We start from the raw sequence: 18,161 nt of genomic DNA on the forward strand, positions 1-18,161 counted from the left end.
ATATGTTTGAAATTTTCTGAATAAGCTTTTAAAAAAAAAACCCATGTGTGTGGCTCTCACTAGGGACCAGGCAATATTCTCAGCACTTCACATTAATTACCTCATTTAATCCTCAAAATAACCCTATGAAATAGGCACTCATTGTACAGAGGAAGAAACTGAAGCACAGAAGACAGATAACTTTCCCAAGGTCATACAATAAGCTGAAATTCAAATCCAGGTAGCCTGGTTACGTATGTGCATAGAAAAACTTGGAAAATATAAATTACAGTGCTTTTTAATTTTGCTTATTCCTATTTTCTAATTTTTACACAAGAATATGTCTTTTGTAATTTGAATAAAGTTCAAAAATTATGAAAACTTTTATTCAAATACTTATACACTCTTTAGAAACAGAGGATGTGACTTTCTAAAACCTACATCATTACAAGTGTAGAAATCTATCATTAACAGATGTCATTAAATGAACAGTACTACATTAGGAAAATTTTAGAAATGATAAAAGATTACTTTGTTAGCCATTTACAATGTCCTATGGAAAGACTAATGTTGAAAAGGGGTCAATATAATTTAACTAGATTCAATTAACTTTAGACCATTTAAAAATCTTCCTTCATCTTCAAAGAAAAATACAACCATTATTATCTTCCTATTTTAGACTCCTGGGAAATTTTATACCAAAATAAGAACTCTCACTCTAGAAAAGAATTATGTAGACTGATGACGAGTCAAATGGAAACATTTCTCCTGATTACTGCAAACTGGCCAAACTCATTTATTTTTCATGAGAAGCAAATTATCAAATTCATGTAAAATGGAATAGAGTTATTTTAACTTGCACTCTTAGTACTGAAGAAAGTTGAAGATCAAATGAGCCGAGGAGTTTTACAGGAAGATAGTAAATCTCCCTGCTGTTAACTAACTCAGTGTAGCCCAAGCTGGAGAACACCTCTATATTCCAGACCTGAATAGACACAATCACAAAAACAACATCATCACCACACTGTTTGAAGAACCACTTTGAAAATTTCCAGTGAATAAGATGAATGGGGCACTGTGAAGCAATGTCATATATTCTTTTGCAAACCCTAAGACGATCCATAATGAAGATGAGAAAACATCTTTAGTTTGATTATACTTAGTCTTACATACCTCTGTCTCCATGAAGAGTAACATGACACAGAGAGAAAAATGCACGGAGTTAGGAGTTGGGAAGCAGGAAAAACAGACTGGATGCAAAACCTAACTCCACCACTAGGTTTTAAAAAAATTAGGTTAACCACTTACTACCTGGAGCCTGATTCCTCATTGCGTAAATCTGAGGACACTGGCCTCACAAGATGATACAAAGAACAATAAGGAGTCTGAAAGCCAAAAGGATGTTGACACAGTAGGTATGCATTCTAAAAATGTGTTTCTTCCCTCCCTTGATACAATGTGGGACAGTCAAGGGAGGTAAAGGATGGAGAAGAATTTAAGTTTAGGTATAAGTTCAGTTCAGTTCAGTCACTCAGTCGTGTCCGACTCCTCGCGACCCCATGAATCGCAGCACGCCAGGCCTCCCTGTCCATCACCATCTCCCGGAGTTCACTAAAACTCACATCCATCGAGTCGGTGATGCCATCCAGCCATCTCATCCTCTGTCATCCCCTTCTCCTCCTGACCCCAATCCCTCCCAGCATCAGAGTCTTTTCCAATGAGTCAACGCTTCACATGAGGTGGCCAAAGCACTTGAGTTTCAGCTTTAGCATCATTCCTTCCAAAGAAATCCCAGGGCTGATCTCCTTCAGAATGGACTGGTTGGATCTCCTTGCAGTCCAAGGGACTCTCAAGAGTCTTCTCCAACACCACACTTCAAAAGCATCAATTCGTCAGCATTCAGCTTTCTTCACAGTCCAACTCTCGCATCCATACATGACCACTGGAAAAACCATAGCCTTGACTAGACGAACCTTTGTTAGCAAAGTAATGTCTCTGCTTTTCAATATGTTATCTAGGTTGGTCATAACTTTTCTTCCAAGGAGTAAGCGTCTTTTAATTTCATGGCTGCAGTCACCATCTGCAGTGATAAGTTAGGCATCTCTAATCAAAGACTAGGGTGGGATCTTATATGTAAGTCAAAAGCTAGAGAAATAAGACACCAGCCCTCAGGTTAGGAAATGCATGAGATTCCATTCAAAACATAGTTGACTTCTAACTCACCTGCTGAAAGCCTTTCAACAGCATTCCACTGCACTTTGTAATAAAATTCAAACTCCAAACCATGGCCAAAAGGTCCTACATGATCTGGTCTCACAACTCTCCCTCAACCAAGGGGCTTCAGCCACAATAACCTCCAGTTTGCTCTGTGGACCCCCTAAGTTCTTTCTGTGTGCAGGTCTAGAGCCCCTAGGTCCCTCATCAAGTGTTCGTGCCCTTGCTGTTCAAACAGCTGACTCCTCTCACCTTTCACATCTTCTCTTGAGACTCCACGACCCACCCAGCCCCAAGTGGTTCCCCACTCCCTACCCCCAGGGACCCATTACCACATCCTTCATTGCTTTGATCACAATCTCAAAGGATCATCATATACTTATTTCTGCTGACTCTCTCTCCCCCTCCCCCACCAGTAAAATGCAAACTCTTCCCTCCCCCCACCAGTAAAATGCAAAGTCTTGAGGGCAGGGACCTGATCTCTTTTTGACCAGGATACCCCAGCATATAACAAGTTATCTGCTCAATACAGATCCACTGAACAAACACAAAGCACAACACGGGCTTTGGAACACCACGTTGGATGAAACAGCTCCTGTGTGCCACACATCCACCAAACACTCTAAGTAACTAATCCCATTGGATCGTCACAACCACTCTGAGTTAGGTACTATTAACTCCATTTCCTGTATGAGAAAATAAGAGCTCAGAGAGGAAGTAACTTGCCTGAGGTTATACAGTGATATTAATAGCCAGGATTTACTGAGAATTTTACCACGTGCCAGGCAGGCACAGTTGAAGCTCTTTATGTGTGTTCTCTCACCCAATATTCAAAACAACTCCATGACATGACTACTATTATTATCCCCATTTTCATATGAAAAACCATGTGAGGCAAAGAGAGGTCAAAATTAATTGCCTAAGTAAGAAGCAGAGCATGGATATGAACTGTGCAGCCTATGAATCTAAGCAAAGTTTACATTCTTAACCACTCCTCTATAAAGTAGAGTTGACACAGAGTTTTTAAAAAGCTAAAATAATCCATTAAAGCAATTCACTCAGAACCAGGCACATAACCAACACTTTCTAAATGTTAACTATTATGAATCTTAGTCTAAATCCAATACCTTGTTTCTTTTTTTCTTTTTTTTTCTATTATATCTTGCTGCATCCCAGGGAATCAAGCAAATCTTAAAAAGAACAATCTAGGTTTGGACATAGTGTTAGATCAGTTTCCCAAAGCAGCTCATCAGCATCCACAAATAGCTCTGTATCTTAGTGTATATTGCAACCCTAAAAACATATAAAGTCTGATGCATGAAAGTTACATATGAAAGGGGTGCTCCACGCCATGCACAAAACACAAAAATTATCAATCTAAACTTAACCTTTATCCTGTGGCACCATTACCAGCAACACATCTATCTACCACATTTGTGTATGTTCTGAGATTTTATACTTGTATTTTATCATTGACCATTCATTCCAAGTTCAATGAGCATCTATCAAAAGCTAAAGATTGCCACTTTGGTCATGGCAACTGGTATCAATCTTTAGTAAGTCTAGCCTTCTTGTCATTGCTAGCAACGCTTTCACATTTACATTTTCCATCTTTTTAAACAGTAAATATTCACTGCAATAGATGAAAGCAATTATTTGCCCAAATGGTTACTCAAACATTACCACCCAAACACAGATGGCTACACTGCTGCAGATGAATGCTTGTCTGGCAGGCAGCTCCACCGGGTGACAGTTCAAGATGCAGCTCAGCAAAGCTGGGCAATTTCCACGTGGATGTGTTCACGTGTAAAAACACACGGGAGCTTGAGATAACGGTGGAATGTTCTGGAAGTAGTGTTCAGAACCAGGAAGATCAAGAGGAAGGCACTGATATGTTCTCAGTTCCTGCAGCTGCCTCAGAAAACAGAGCTTGACCTCCAACTGGCGGTGCACTCGATGCAAGGAGAGCACAATGGTACGGCGCGCGGAGGCCGTGCTAGAGCTGGGCCTGTTTCTCATGGCCCTTTCCGCTCTGAGGACTGTCACCAATCCTCAGGCTGTAGATGTCGTCTAGTTCTGAAGGGGCTAGCTCCACCTCTGCAGCAGCGGCACCTGCTCAGACGCAAGTGAAGGAGAATCTCAAGCAGGAAGGACTCCTCACTGACCAAGCCTGCTGCGCTCCTCTCCTGCACTTCCAAGTTTCTTGGGAGAAACAGCTGAACCCTGTTCACCGCCTGCCAAGTCTGGCAGGTACTAAGCAGTTCATAAATGTTTTTGAGTTATTGTCTTTAGTACAGCACCTAATATACAATAGACTCAAAAATATGTTCAAATCAGAATTCTACTGTTTATTTTGTTTTCAGATCAACTTTCCAAAACAGAAAGTGAGAAACAGAGAAGAATCTATATCCACATCTTTCTCACCCATGAAACAGACTAAAATAAATTTAAAAGAAGGAAGCCTCACGTGCTGCAGTCCATGGGGTTGCAAAGAGTCAGACATGACTGAGTGACTGAACTGAACTAAACTGAAAAGTAAAAAGAAAAATTGTAAACAACTTTATTTTCAAATTAATACAGTAACCAGATCCAATTGTCAACACATTTAGGGTTTGAAAATAAGTAGTTCTTTTTACCAGCTTTTTTAAGCTGAGAAAATAACTTCTATATAGATAGGATAAAGATAAACTTCAGCCAAGCCCAAATCCCAAATCAGCAGAATCCAAATTAGTGAGATTTTATCATGCCGTTATTTATTTTGGTACATTTTTTTTTTTACAAAAATCAAATAAAAGGTCAAAGAACACATGTCAACATAAGACTGGTTCTTTACTGTTTCCAGCTAAATCTAATAGTGATGGGAAATGGGTCTTTGTTACTTGAATACATCATAAGTTTTACATGAATGCTTCAGCTGACAGCTATTATTTATCATAGCTATATTCTTAATCTTCTATGTATTACAACCCTTTAGAAGCCCATGGTATCACCTCTGTGTATTTCCCACTGGGGTAAATGGCATTTTAAATACATAATTACCCAATGAAGTAACATTTACCAATTTTCCATTACATAGCTAGCAGTATTCATGGCTGTTTTACTTGTGGGGTTCTTAATAATCTGATATTAGTTAACCTTCACAAGCATCCTGGGCAGATGATCATTAGTAAATCCTTTCACATTAGTAAGAGACATCAAGCAGTATATTCAAGAATCAGAAGAGGATTCAGCAAAGTAATGCTAATATCCAGTTGGCACAGTGTAGTGTGTAGAATCTCTTTCAGATCAAGTCAAGAACTTTATGTAAAGAAAGAAGGATGAAGAGGAGGTGGAAGAGGGGGGAAGAGAAGGAACATTAGCTCCTCATGAGAATAATTTTTAACTTCACAAATTTAAGACCAATACATACAATTTTCACATGTACAGGGTTCAATGGAACTTCTCAATGCTGTGTTGGAAGTAACTGTCTGACTAGAAAAACGACAGTGAATTGGCAACTCACAATAAAGCCAACGCTCAGAGCTCCATTTCAACTTCAAAATCTACTTCTGCCTCTCAGTCCAAACACAAGCCCTATTTATGAAAGTGCTCCCAACCTGTCTTACCTCCAAACCAATATCCATGGGTCCTCAAAGGCCAGACCAGCTGGGAAGCAAAGCCACAGCAGTAAGGGAGGATCAGCATCGTTCCCAGGACCACAAGCCTCTCGCCACTCTCCAGCCCACTGTTCTCAATTCCATAGGGAACTTAGCACAGTAAAGTTGAAAGTCTGGGGCAGGTCAACAACTAAACCCAGTCTATGAAAGTGGGCTGTCAGGGTACTCACTGAGCATTTGGCCTTAGCGTTTGGCACTTCTTGGCAATATCCCAAAGCGTGGCACATGTGCTTCAAATTCTAGCCACCTCCCAATTCAAAAGTGTAAAACTACAAAAGGCTTTAAATTGGCATCTTTTTATTTATTTTTTAATTGAAGGATAATTGCTTTACAGAATTTTGTTGTTTTCCATCAAACCTCAACATGAATCAGCCATAGGTATACATATGTCCGCTCTCTTTTGAGCCTCCCTCCCATCTCCCTCCCTAGCTCACCCCTCCGTGTTGATACAGAGCCCCTGTTTGAGTTTCCTGAGACATACAGCAAATTCCCATTGTAAAGCCAGCATCTTTTGTGCAAAGTCATTCATTAATTGCTCTAAAAGGTAAGCTAAGGAATATGTAGATAAAGTATTGATTAGTAATGTGAAACAGTTACAAAGAGTTTTAACAATACATAGATATGCTTATGGCAGAGTAAAAATACTGAGAGAAATTTTTATACACAATCATGAACACAACCAAGTTTAAACTACAGATATAAAGACAAGACTAAGGGGAAAAAGTGAATATGCAAAAACGTTAAGTTCATTTCTAGTTAACAAGTTAATGACTGATTACATACTATTCCTCTTCTCCTGATATTTGCTACATTTAACTTTCCCCTCCTACAATGGGCATACATTACTTTTGTACATTAAATAAAAATTATCACTTCTCTTCAAACAAAAAATCAATTTTTTTAGTCTCAATTAAAAAAAAGTAGTAATCTTACTTATTCACTTGGAACCATGGTCTTCTATCACTGTCTAAAGAGGCAGTTTCACCACAGCACACAGCAAGATAAAAAGCCTCACTTGATCCAATTACACCACTTATTAAGAGCTATTTAATGAGAAAGTCACACCTTGGAGTTATTAGATGCTATAATGGTCCTGCAGTGTTCCAAACAACTAAGCTAACAGAATTACCTTTGATTCTAAATCGTTTGCCAGGAGATTAATCCACCTGGTCCCTGAAAAAAATTAAGTGTTCCTCCAGTGTGTTCAACTTCCTCCAATCTCATTTTAATCAAGGACGTCGGCCTCTGTTGACAGAGGTATTTTTTAATAGACTTACTGAAGTATAATGGATATACAAAGAAATCACATATTTAATGTGTACAATTTGATGACTCTGGACATGTGCAAACACCCATGATGCATCACCACAATCGATGTAACAGACACATGCAACGCTTTCCAAAGTTCCCTTGTGTCCTTTTTTTTCCACTTTTTGGTGTACACAATATTGTACTTTAACAACTGGCATCAGGCTGTACAGCAGATCTTTAAAACTTATTTATCTAGCATAACTGAAACTTTATAAAGGATAGCTATTTATAATTTCTTAAATTACAGTACAAAGAGTTTGATTTTTCCTTTAATTTTCCCAAAATGCAGATAGCATATAATACCTAAAAAAATTGTCATCAATAGATACATTTTCAGGAGGTCTTTACATGTTTTGGCATCTGCCAAAGAATCACAAGAAATGTCTTTCTGACATAGTGACATTTGGAAAAAGACCTAGAGGAAACAATGAGTGTTCCAGACAGAAGGGCTAAGGGCAACAGCCCTGAGATAGAAGCATGTGTGGCAAATTCAGGGAAGAGCAAGGACACCAGTATGGTTGATACAGATGTGCAAGCTGGGAAGTGAGAAATGACAGAGAGGAGCAGGAGCCAGTGACAGAAGCCCCTACAGACACTGTGGGCTCTGGATGTTTCTGAGTGGGATAGATAGCCCTAGAGGCTTTGGGGCAGGGAGATAGCACACTTGACTGTCATTTTTAAAAGGTCATCTAACTCCTCTAGAGAACAGACCATATGTGGGCAGGAATAAAAAAAAGGGAGACCAGTTAGGAGGTTATGGCAATAATCCAGGAAAGAAACCATATTGCCATGGACAAAGAGAAGAGTAGTAGAGATGGTCAGAAGAAGTCAGGCTTCACACTTATTTTGACAGAATTTGCTAAGGGATTGGATGTGGAATGCAAGAACAGTGAAGGATGACTCCAAGGTTTCTGGTTCAGACAAGTGGAAGAAAAATGCAGTCACACAGTGAGATGCCGAAGACAGGAAGAGTCATTTGTTTGTTTTTGGCCACGCAGCATGTGAGATCTAGTTCCCCTACCTGGGATCAAATCCATGCCCCCTGCATTGGAAGCATGGAGCCCCAACTGTTGGACTGCCTGGGACATTTCATTCATTTTTGAAACAGGGCAATAATGCACAAGTATCCTCAATCAATGGGGTACAAAAAAGAGAAGGGGGCAACAGAGGATGAGATGGTGTGATGGCATCATCGACTTAATGGACATGAGTCTGAGCAAGCTCTGGGAGTTGGTGATAGACAGAGACAGCACTGATGTGCTGCAGTCCATGGGGTCGCAAAGAGTTGGACACGACTTAGCAACTGAACAACAAATCTCTGGAAGGAGAGTCTACAGGACAAAAGGGTGCAGAGTGAAGAGAGTACAAACTTCATCTTTTTCTCAACTTTATTTGAAGCCAATCTTCACTATAACACAATTAATGTTAAATTTTGTATGCTTAGTTCTAGCTTCCCTGGTGGCTCAGAAGGTAAAGAATCCACCTGCAATGCAGGAGACCTGGGTTGGATCCCTGGGTTGGGAAGATCCCCTGGAGAAGGGAATGGCAGCCCACTTCAGTGTTCTTGCCTGGAGAATCCCCATGGACAGAGGAGCCTGGCAGGCTACAGTCCGTAGGGTCACAAAGAGTTGGACACGACTGAGCGACAAAGCACACAGCACAGCTCTAGGCTGGATTTGCATTTGATTCACACCCAATTCCAACGCTGCTGTCAGCACTTGCCCCCCTTTCCAAGCTCCATAAGGACTCAGTGGCCTGTTAAACCCTAACTATTCTACACAGCTTAAAATCTCATAAACTGAAGAGAGAGAGATAGAAAGGAAGGAGGGGAAACAGTAAATTAGTGGGTGGGTCGGTAGACAATCCTTACTATCCTGTTCCCCCAGCCCTCCTTGTCCATTCCATTTCATATCTCCTTCCAAGCTTTCTGTTAAATGTTCAATACATTCCTCAGGCACTGTGAACAGGAGCAGATTTGGGATTCAGGGAGGGAGAAAGGGGTCAACTGGTTGCGAAGTGATACTGTAAACAGAAATGTGAAGAAAATTCCAAGGTATTTATTAAAAAAAAAACCTTTAAAGATATGAAGTCACTTTGTTCATATTCAGCTGACTTGTGGAAGCACCGCTGTCACTGCCGTTGCTGACAACATGGTAGGAGATCAAGGGAAAACAGACCAGTTAGAAGGCTATCATGCTGTCACTTCAATCATGTCCAACTGAAGTGGACAAAGTTGGTAACCCAACTTTATGACCCCATGGACTGTAGTCTGCCAGGCTTCTCTGTCCATGGCATTCTCCAGGCAAGAATACTGGAGTGGCTTGCCATGCCCTCCTTCAGGGGATCTTCCTGACACAGGTATCAAACCCACGTCTCCTCTGTCTCCTACACTGCCAGTAGATTCTTGACCACTGAGCCACTGGGGAAGCCCTTAGAAAGCTATGGTAGATCGCAAAAAATGGCCCCAAACTCTTCCCAATTTGGTATGCACATTTCTTTACAAAGTGACTTAGCTGCTCCTCTCATAAGTAGGCTACTTCTCCATCCCCTTGGCTTTGGGCTGTCTTTGTGACTACTTTGAGCAACAATGGGAGAAGTAAAGTGGGAATTCTTAGTCTACCTCTCAGAAGGCCATGTAGCTTCCTCTTGCTCTTTTGGCTCTATTAGACCAACCATGGGACAGGTTACTGGACCAGATGTAGCAGAGATAAGCCATTCCAGCTGATGCCTCCAAACCTACGGTTGGTTGCCATTAACCCACCAGCAAAAAAAGCTCCCCCCACACCTAGCCGCCCCAAGCCTAATCCAAATTGCCAACCCCAGAATCATAAACTAATAAAAGATTGTTGCTTTAAGCCACCAAATTCCAACAGTGAGTGGTAATAAATAACTGATACAGAGACTATCACAACATCAAGAACATACATAATGGAGGCTTAGACTAGGGTGGGAGCAGTGGATGGTGAAAAGTACTCAGATTCTAGCCATATTTTGAAGGGATAGACAATAGGCTTTCCTAGTAGTTTACAAGTGGATTGTGAGAAAAAGAGAAGAATCAGGGCTGACACCCAAGTTTCTGGCCCAAGTAATGGAAAAGATAAAATTTCCATGATCTGAGAATGAGGAAGACCACAGGTGATGTAGGTGTAGGAAGAAAATCAGGAGCTGTATTTGAGATTTCTATTTAGTCATCCAAGTAGAAATGCTAAGTAGGCATCTAGATACACGGAGTCTAGAGCTCAAAAGAAGAGGTATACAGGACTTCCCTGTGGTCTAGTGGTTAAAAATCCACCTGCCAATGCAGGAGACACAGGTTCAATCCCTAGTCTGGGAAGATTTCACATACTGTGTAGCACTTAAGCCTGAGAACCACAGCTACTGAAGCCCATATGCCTAGAGCCTGTGTTCCGCAACACGAGAAGCCACTGCAATGAAAAGCCTGCACGCTGCAATTACAGAGTAGCCCCTACTCGCTGCAACGAGAGAAAGCCTGCACGCAAGGCCCAGAACATTCAAAAATAAAATTTTAAAAATATCAAGTGTCAATCTGTAAAATCCCATCTATGTAAATCATTTAAAAAGATTAATAGGTCCAGGCTATATCTATATATATAGATATAGATACACACACACACACACACACACACACACACACACACACACATATATATATATATATAAATTGGGAGTTAATAGTTACTGCATGTGAGCATGCATGCTCAGTCACTTGAGTCATGTTTGACCCTATGAACTATAGCCCACCAGGGTCCTCTGTGCATAGGATTCTCCAGGCAAGAATACTGGAATGGGTTACCATGCCCTCCTCCAGGGGATCTTCCCAACCCAGGGATCAAACCTGAGTCTTCAGCATCTCCTGCATTGCAGGTGGATTCTTTACCGCTAGACCATGGGGAGAAGCCTAATAGGGTATTATTACTATGTAAAGACTGAATGGGAGGCAGGGCATATTTTTCAAAAGAAAAAAAATGAAAAAAAAAAGACAATAATATGATTAAAGGACTGTGAGGACTGAGCCAAGGAGCTCTCCTGTTTGAGAGGTGAGGGCAATAAGAAAGAACCAATAAAGGAATTGAAAAGGTGCAGAGGGGCAGGAGGAAAACCAGGAATTGTAGCATCTTTGATAATAAAGAAAGAGAATGTTTCAAGCAGCAGAAAGTGATCAACTATGGAACTACGTGACAGGAAATAGTAACCATGTGACAGGATACAGGGGGTGGCTCATGCTATGGTGCAAATCATTTTACAGTTTCTACATGTATCAAATCAACCTGCTGTACCTTAAACTCACACCATGTTATGTGTCAATCATATGTCAATAAAGTTGGGGGCGAAATGACGATCAGTCGTGTAAAAGCTGTGAGTTAAAAACAGACCTTTGGACTCAGTGCTGCAGTCCATGGGGTCACAAAGAGTCGGACACGACTGAGTGACTGAACTGGACTGAACTGAGGGAGAAAGTCTGAGGAAAGTGAGTTTAATAAAGAATGGGGGGAAGTAACTGGACACATGAGTGTAAGTCTTGCCATAAAGGAAAATAGTGTGGTGGCATAACGAGGAAATGGGGTCAAGAAAGAGTAATTATTTTAACGTAGGAGAAGGAACAGCATATTTAGATACTGAAGGGAACAATCCAGTAATGAGGGAAAATGTGATCTTGCAGGAGAGAGATGCTGGAGCCAAATCTCAGAGTAGGTGAAAGAAATCTTCATGCAGGGGTGCAGAGTTCTCCTTAGAAACACAACCTTATTCCCCAAGACTCTCAGTCCCAAAATAACTGGAGGGAAATCAGAGGCAAATGTAGGTACGCCCACCTCTCTCACCCATGGCAACTGTCATTAGTATGAAGGCATTCTTCATACCTCCCAGACGAGAATCAACCTAAAAATGTTCAACATAACCTTCCAGGCATTCCAATAAAATGAGAGTAGTCACATGTAATGAAAAGTGCAGCTGACTCTTAACAACCTGGGGGTTAGGGGTGCTGACCCTCCCTGCAGTAAAAAACTCACACATGACTCTACAGTGGGCCCTCCCTAGCTACAGTTCTGCATCCATGGATCCAACCAACCAGAAAACCTTCTGACAGAACTACAGTTCAACATTCACAATTACAACATTTGTTGAACACACTTACCAGCCAAATTAGCAGTTACTCATCTGACCCAAAAGATTAGAGGATATACTCTAATACACTGGAAAGAACTGAATTCTTCAGTTTAGAAGGTTGAATGAAACACTGGTTCACAGTAAGTGAAATTATGGATTTTAAAATAAATAATAACAAACTATCTATGCAATTTGAATTCTCAGCTTCCTTGGGTCTGAAGAAATATTTTCCCTTCATGAACAACGGAAAATTTTACAGTATTTAATGTCACAGCTTTTGATATATTTTCAAAATATATAAAACTAAAGTAACTCAGGCTAACTGAATGTAATCCAATATAAATCAACAAAAATTTTAAATCCTAAATGCAGTATTATTACTTCCAATGGGGCTTAGAATAGGTTAAAAAAAATTATGAGGCCAGAACTACTTGGCAGACCCAACTTATAAGAACAACATTCAATCTATTGTTTGAAAAGTGGATGAGGTCTTCTGCATTGCTTGAAAACTCTGTTTCAAATAATTGAAATGGGAGAAAATTGACAAGTATCCCTTGTTCTATTAGCTTAGCAAATTTGTATCCTATCCTGTGGAAGCAGTACACACAACTTCCATCCAATTTATCACTAATTGTGAATCAAAGATTTATATTATACTTATAAAACTATACCATATTTATTATATTACTCATCTTTAGATTTTTAAGAAATATAATACTTACAGATTCCACATTTCCTAAAGCAATATCTATTGCCAACTTGATTTAAATGATCACCCTAGGTTTCTTTTTCGAGACAGCTGAGCTCATTGTTATAAACCAAGAAATATTATGACCAGGTTTTGCTACAGATCCAAAAATAATCCTGACACTACTATTTCCTTACATTTCTTCCAAATATAGTTTTATTTTTCACTGTTTTTCTCCCCAAATTTTAATTTTTTTTCCTTCACACAGATATTTTAATATATAATCTGAATCCCTGAGTCTCCCCAAATTTTAAGCCAGAAGACTCCACTTGGAATGTTTTCCCTCAGCTCCTGCATTTCTCCCCAGTCTTCCCATCTTGATCTGCTCCATTTCTAGAACTAGAAAAATTTTTTAAAGTTCAGTTTTCTTAAATTTTCCCAACCCCCAGTAGTGATATAGGGGTTTAATTTAATTCACTAAATGGTTTGTGAATAATAGTCAAAAAGTATCACAAGGCTATGAATGTGTGTGTTAAGTCATTTTAGTCCATGTCCAACTCTTTGTGACACTATGGACGGTAGCCTGCCAGCCTCGTCTGTCCATGGGATTCTCCAGGCAAGTACACTGGAGTGGGTTGCCATGCCCTTCTCCAAGGCTATGAATATTATGCCTCAAAAGCAGGAAGACCAAATGGATTACTTAATAAGTACCATCAATAAATCAACAAATGAAAATCTATTGTTACATCTCTATTAGCATCTTTACTCTCAAACTGATGATGTGCTTACCTTTTGGTTATTAATTCTCAACTGTAAAGCAGCAATCAATTAAAATCCAGTAAATTTTAGGTTGATAAAATAAATGTTAACATAGACATGATAGTGAACGACATTAACCAGGTGATGACAACTACCAAATATTAACCAAGTAAGCAAATAACCAAGGCAGTGTTAGTTACCACTAACCTACTAAAGCAAGTAAAAATGCTTTGAAAATTGCATTCTTATCCAATGTTTTTATATCATACCTTTAAATGTAACATTTAAAATCTCCTGATTATTACATTTCAAAATTTAGATGAGTCATAGTGCTCTGAGTGCGGGAATTATATGTGAATCAAAATTGTAAACAGGCACTTGCTTGCTAGTCAAAAAGTCAATGTGGACAGATTCAGGAAGAGTAAAACATATAATCTTAAAATATATCCAGGGTTTTGTAAATGGTCACTTCTCAAATATTAACACAGTTCAGTAAACGTGCAATCTGCCCATCCTGTCCTTGAATGTCTCACTATTACTAAATATTTCTAACCCCATCCCCTCACTTTACAGATAGGTGCCTGAGACCTAGGTCTTTAGTGATACTTAGCAGGACTATGCCTCAGAGCTATAATGGTCTGAGGCTTACAGGAGGTAAAAGTAAGGAAAACTGAATGAGGTCCCAGAAGAGCTATATAGCTTATGATACAGGATCTCAAGCTTCTGTGCCTAAATCTAGAACCTGAAATTGAATCATCAAATCTAGACAATAAAACTGGCTGATAAACTAGAAGAAAAAGACAGGGAATGACCGTTTTACTTTATGGCATAAGACCCTGACCACCAAGGAACCCACGGAAAAAGTGCTGAACAGATGAATGACTGATTGCAATGACACTTGATAGCATGACTTCATTGATTTCAGAAGCTCCAAATTCAGAAACTAAATTAAGGATATCATGCTGAAACTAAAACTGATAGAGAGTAAGGGGCAACACAACGGGCAAGTCTCCATAAATCTCTGCATAGCTGTTGCTGACATTTCAAAACATACGTTCATACGTGTATGTGATATATATACAGAGATAACAGAAACATACTACTTCTTTCAAGTAATTCCTGCAAGTGAGGACAGAGCCAGGAGACCTGAAAACAGGCCCTGCTCACCCACAAGCCCTTGCATTAAAGTAGACAGGATCTGAGTGAGTCACCGGGAATTAGGAGGAGACAGTCACTCCAGGACAAGGAGGGGAGGGCTAGAGTCCCCTGTGCTGCCTTCAGACTAGGGAAAAGTGGGATGACTGCAACCTGCTGCAGGAAGGTATGCAAGGACCGCGCCGACCTGTTTCCGAATCAGGATCCCGCTGAGCCCCACCGCAGTCACCAGAGCCGGCCCCACCCAGGCATCCGGGAGCTCTCTAACGCCGAAGGCCTACTCCTTTGGGAATTCAGAACCCCAGCAGGACAGGACGAGGGCAATCGACAAGACCTGTCCCCTTCCCGGCCGCCCAAACCACGACGCGGCCCTGCCACCACATGCTCTATTACCCCATCTCCCATTAAAGCTCCAGGCCCACCGGGCCTCAGCCTCCCTCCCAGCAAGCTGAGTCAGGCCGTAGGCGAGTGCCATCGGGAGACCTCTGTGCAGGAGGCAGAGGCCCGCAGCCCGCCGCCTAACACCCGCAAAGCTTACCTCCCTTCTGCCACAAGCTCAGCCCCACGCCGGCTGCCTGACGTGGCCCGCCCCGCCGTCTCGAACGCCTGGGGGCGGTGACTATGGGGAGACAGCCAATGGCCTGCAGACCTCAAGGGCTTGCCCCGCCTCCTCCAACTTCGACCCGCCCATCCCTGCTTAAGCGCACGCGCGTTCAAAGCCAAGGCCGCGCACTGCGGCTGGAAGGCGGCGTGGGCGGCCAAGCGCTCAGCAGCAGTCCCTGAGCTGGAAGGGTGGTGCGCGCGAGGGCTGGCTGTGGGACTGCGCCGCAGTGGGGAGTTAGCCTAGGGAGAGGCGGATTAAAGGAACCCGCCTGGAGATACCACTGCAGCGTGTCCGGATGGTCCTACTGGCAGCATGCCCCTATGCAGCTTTTGGAGGTGCAAAAGCAGCTTCTTGGTATTGGGAGATTTTGTTTCCCGGGGGGAAAAAACAGTACTGATAATTATAGGATTCAAAAATTTTAATGCAGACAGCAGACTTGCGGTTTCGTTTCTGGTAGTCGCTGCTTGATTATCTTTACTTCACTTGGCCAACACAGAACATTGAGCTTCTTGGTGCTAGTCTGATATATCCACCTGTTGAGTAGTCCTACACGTCATCCTGTTGATTTAATCTGGCGAGAACTGGCACCAGTAATTGTTACTTTTATTGTTTTTATTTTTTCCTAATACCTACTGACTGTCCACCCGTGCATGAACACGCATTTTCATAAGAAGACTGTAAGGCACCTGGCACAATGGAACAGAAACTAAAAGAAGGAGCAGGAAAAAATGAAAAGGTTATGACAAAATGGAATTCTGATTGTGGATGACAAAAGTGGGAATTATATACAAGATAAAATAGTTAAGACAAGTTGCTCTACAGAACCTGCCTTATCCAACAGTTTCTAAACCCTGGCTCACCTTTACAAGAATTTGGAGAGCCTGTATTTTTAAATACCAGTGCCTGGGCCCCTTTTCTAGAAAGTCTGCTTTAATAACTCTGCTGAGGAGCCTTGGCATTGGTATTTTTTCTAAGTTTCCAAAGTTTTTGTAATGTGCTGACAAGAAGCTCTACTTATTTATAAGAAGGACTTGGTTTCCTAGACTCCACTTCAGAAAAGTAATTATATACCACCAACCGTCTTCCATTCTCTCACTAATCTATTATGCATTCATTCTGTAAGAATGTTTCTAAATTAATTTTGAAACTACTTATATATTCAATCTCTGTATGTAACCCTTTGAGAGAAAGGAGCATTGTAAGGTTTATAATTGCTTTTTTTATTTTATAGACTTTGATGATATTCCCCTTCAATCTTAATAACTCCAAATAGCAATACAACAGCTCTTCTTTTAGGACTAGTTTAATTCTTTTTAAAAATTCTTCCTCTATTCCCTTAATTCTTGAGATACATTAGTCAATATTACAGTTGAACATTTAATTATGTAAACAGCACCTTTAAATGTATATCAACTCATTTAATCCAACTGTATGAAGCAGATACTGTTATGACCTACATTTTAAATAAGGAAACTTAGGCACAAGGAGTAAACATCTTAATCAAGAGGCAAAATTTGAATCCAGGTACTCTGGCTCTCAATAAGTAAATATACTACCTCTGTTACATAAAGACTTGCTTTAGGTGTGTGGGAGGAAATGCCCATTTGAAGAATGGTAATGAGTCTGTGATTTTTCACTTTTGACACTTCCCCTGGATTCTGGGCAGGACTGAAGGACTATGGCTGTTAAACCAAGAACCTAGAATTTACTTGACAATTCTTGTGACGGATCTTGGGCTAGGCTGGAAGCCCGAGGGCTCACCCTCTTCTGGGATGTACTCACCCCGCCTCTAGGTTTGACTCCTTCCATACATGACTGTAGTTCAGCAAGGATTGTTCTGTCTTTTAATTTATTTAATTTATTGCTATACCTGGCACTGTGCTAGACATGAGAGATACCAAGATGAAATACACAGTCCAGAGACACAAGGCGCCAGCTCATCCTGGAGATTCATTTGGACAAGATGAGAGGTGTAGACTTTTAGAACCAGAAAGGATGTTAGAAGTTGCCTATGACAAGTTTTCACTGACAAGTGTGGAAATGAAGAATAAGTAAATAAATGACAGTGTATCAAGTTTTCATAAAAATAAATTTATTCAGTGTAAAGGACTGTTCTTTTTGAGATTGTGTTTTGATTTTTTTTCTCGTAAAAAGTTCTCTCATAATAATTAGTAGGTTAAGTTGTTGGCAATTTTGTTTACTTTAATGACCTTGAAGTCCTGTCTTGATTCTCAAAAATTTTTGATGTTTTACTGATTTAGTTTGACTATCAGCTGATGGTGAGGGAAATTGAATAAGATTGCAAAGGGACAAAATTCAGTTCTCTTTCTACTGCATACCCATTGGAATAGCCCATTTCATGAGCAGGGTTAGAAATGTTTAAAAATAGTCATGTTGATAACAAATTTAAGAAGAAATTAAGGTCAAGGTTAGACTACAAAGATTAGAACTGATTCTGATAGGCCAGCTGGTTGTTAGCCAGGAAGAGCAGTCTTCAGTCTGCTTAATTAATCAGATTATCTTGGTTTCCTTCTGAGCTGAAAGCAAAGAATGGGGCCTAAGGGAATACAGCTAATCTATGAAGTGACATTTTGATTGGGGTAAGATCTAGGAAAGATCAGCTTGACTGAGAGGGAACACGCATGTCTGATATAGATATGTGGAGTCT

At 40.6% G+C, this 18,161-nt stretch overlaps 1 protein-coding gene across 1 annotated transcript in view; it reads right to left on the reverse strand.

Moving 5' to 3' along the window:
- FOCAD (focadhesin) overlaps positions 1-15,504 on the reverse strand; it is a 301,517-nt gene extending 286,013 nt beyond the window's left edge. The window contains exon 1 of the mRNA XM_044939795.2: positions 15,428-15,504. The gene's annotated coding sequence lies outside the window, so the exon portion shown is untranslated. The remainder of the gene's footprint in view (positions 1-15,427) is intronic.
- Positions 15,505-18,161: the final 2,657 nt, after the last annotated feature.

The sequence above is a fragment of the Bubalus bubalis genome, chromosome 3 (assembly GCF_019923935.1).
Source record: "Bubalus bubalis isolate 160015118507 breed Murrah chromosome 3, NDDB_SH_1, whole genome shotgun sequence".
Classification (NCBI taxonomy): domain Eukaryota; kingdom Metazoa; phylum Chordata; class Mammalia; order Artiodactyla; family Bovidae; genus Bubalus; species Bubalus bubalis.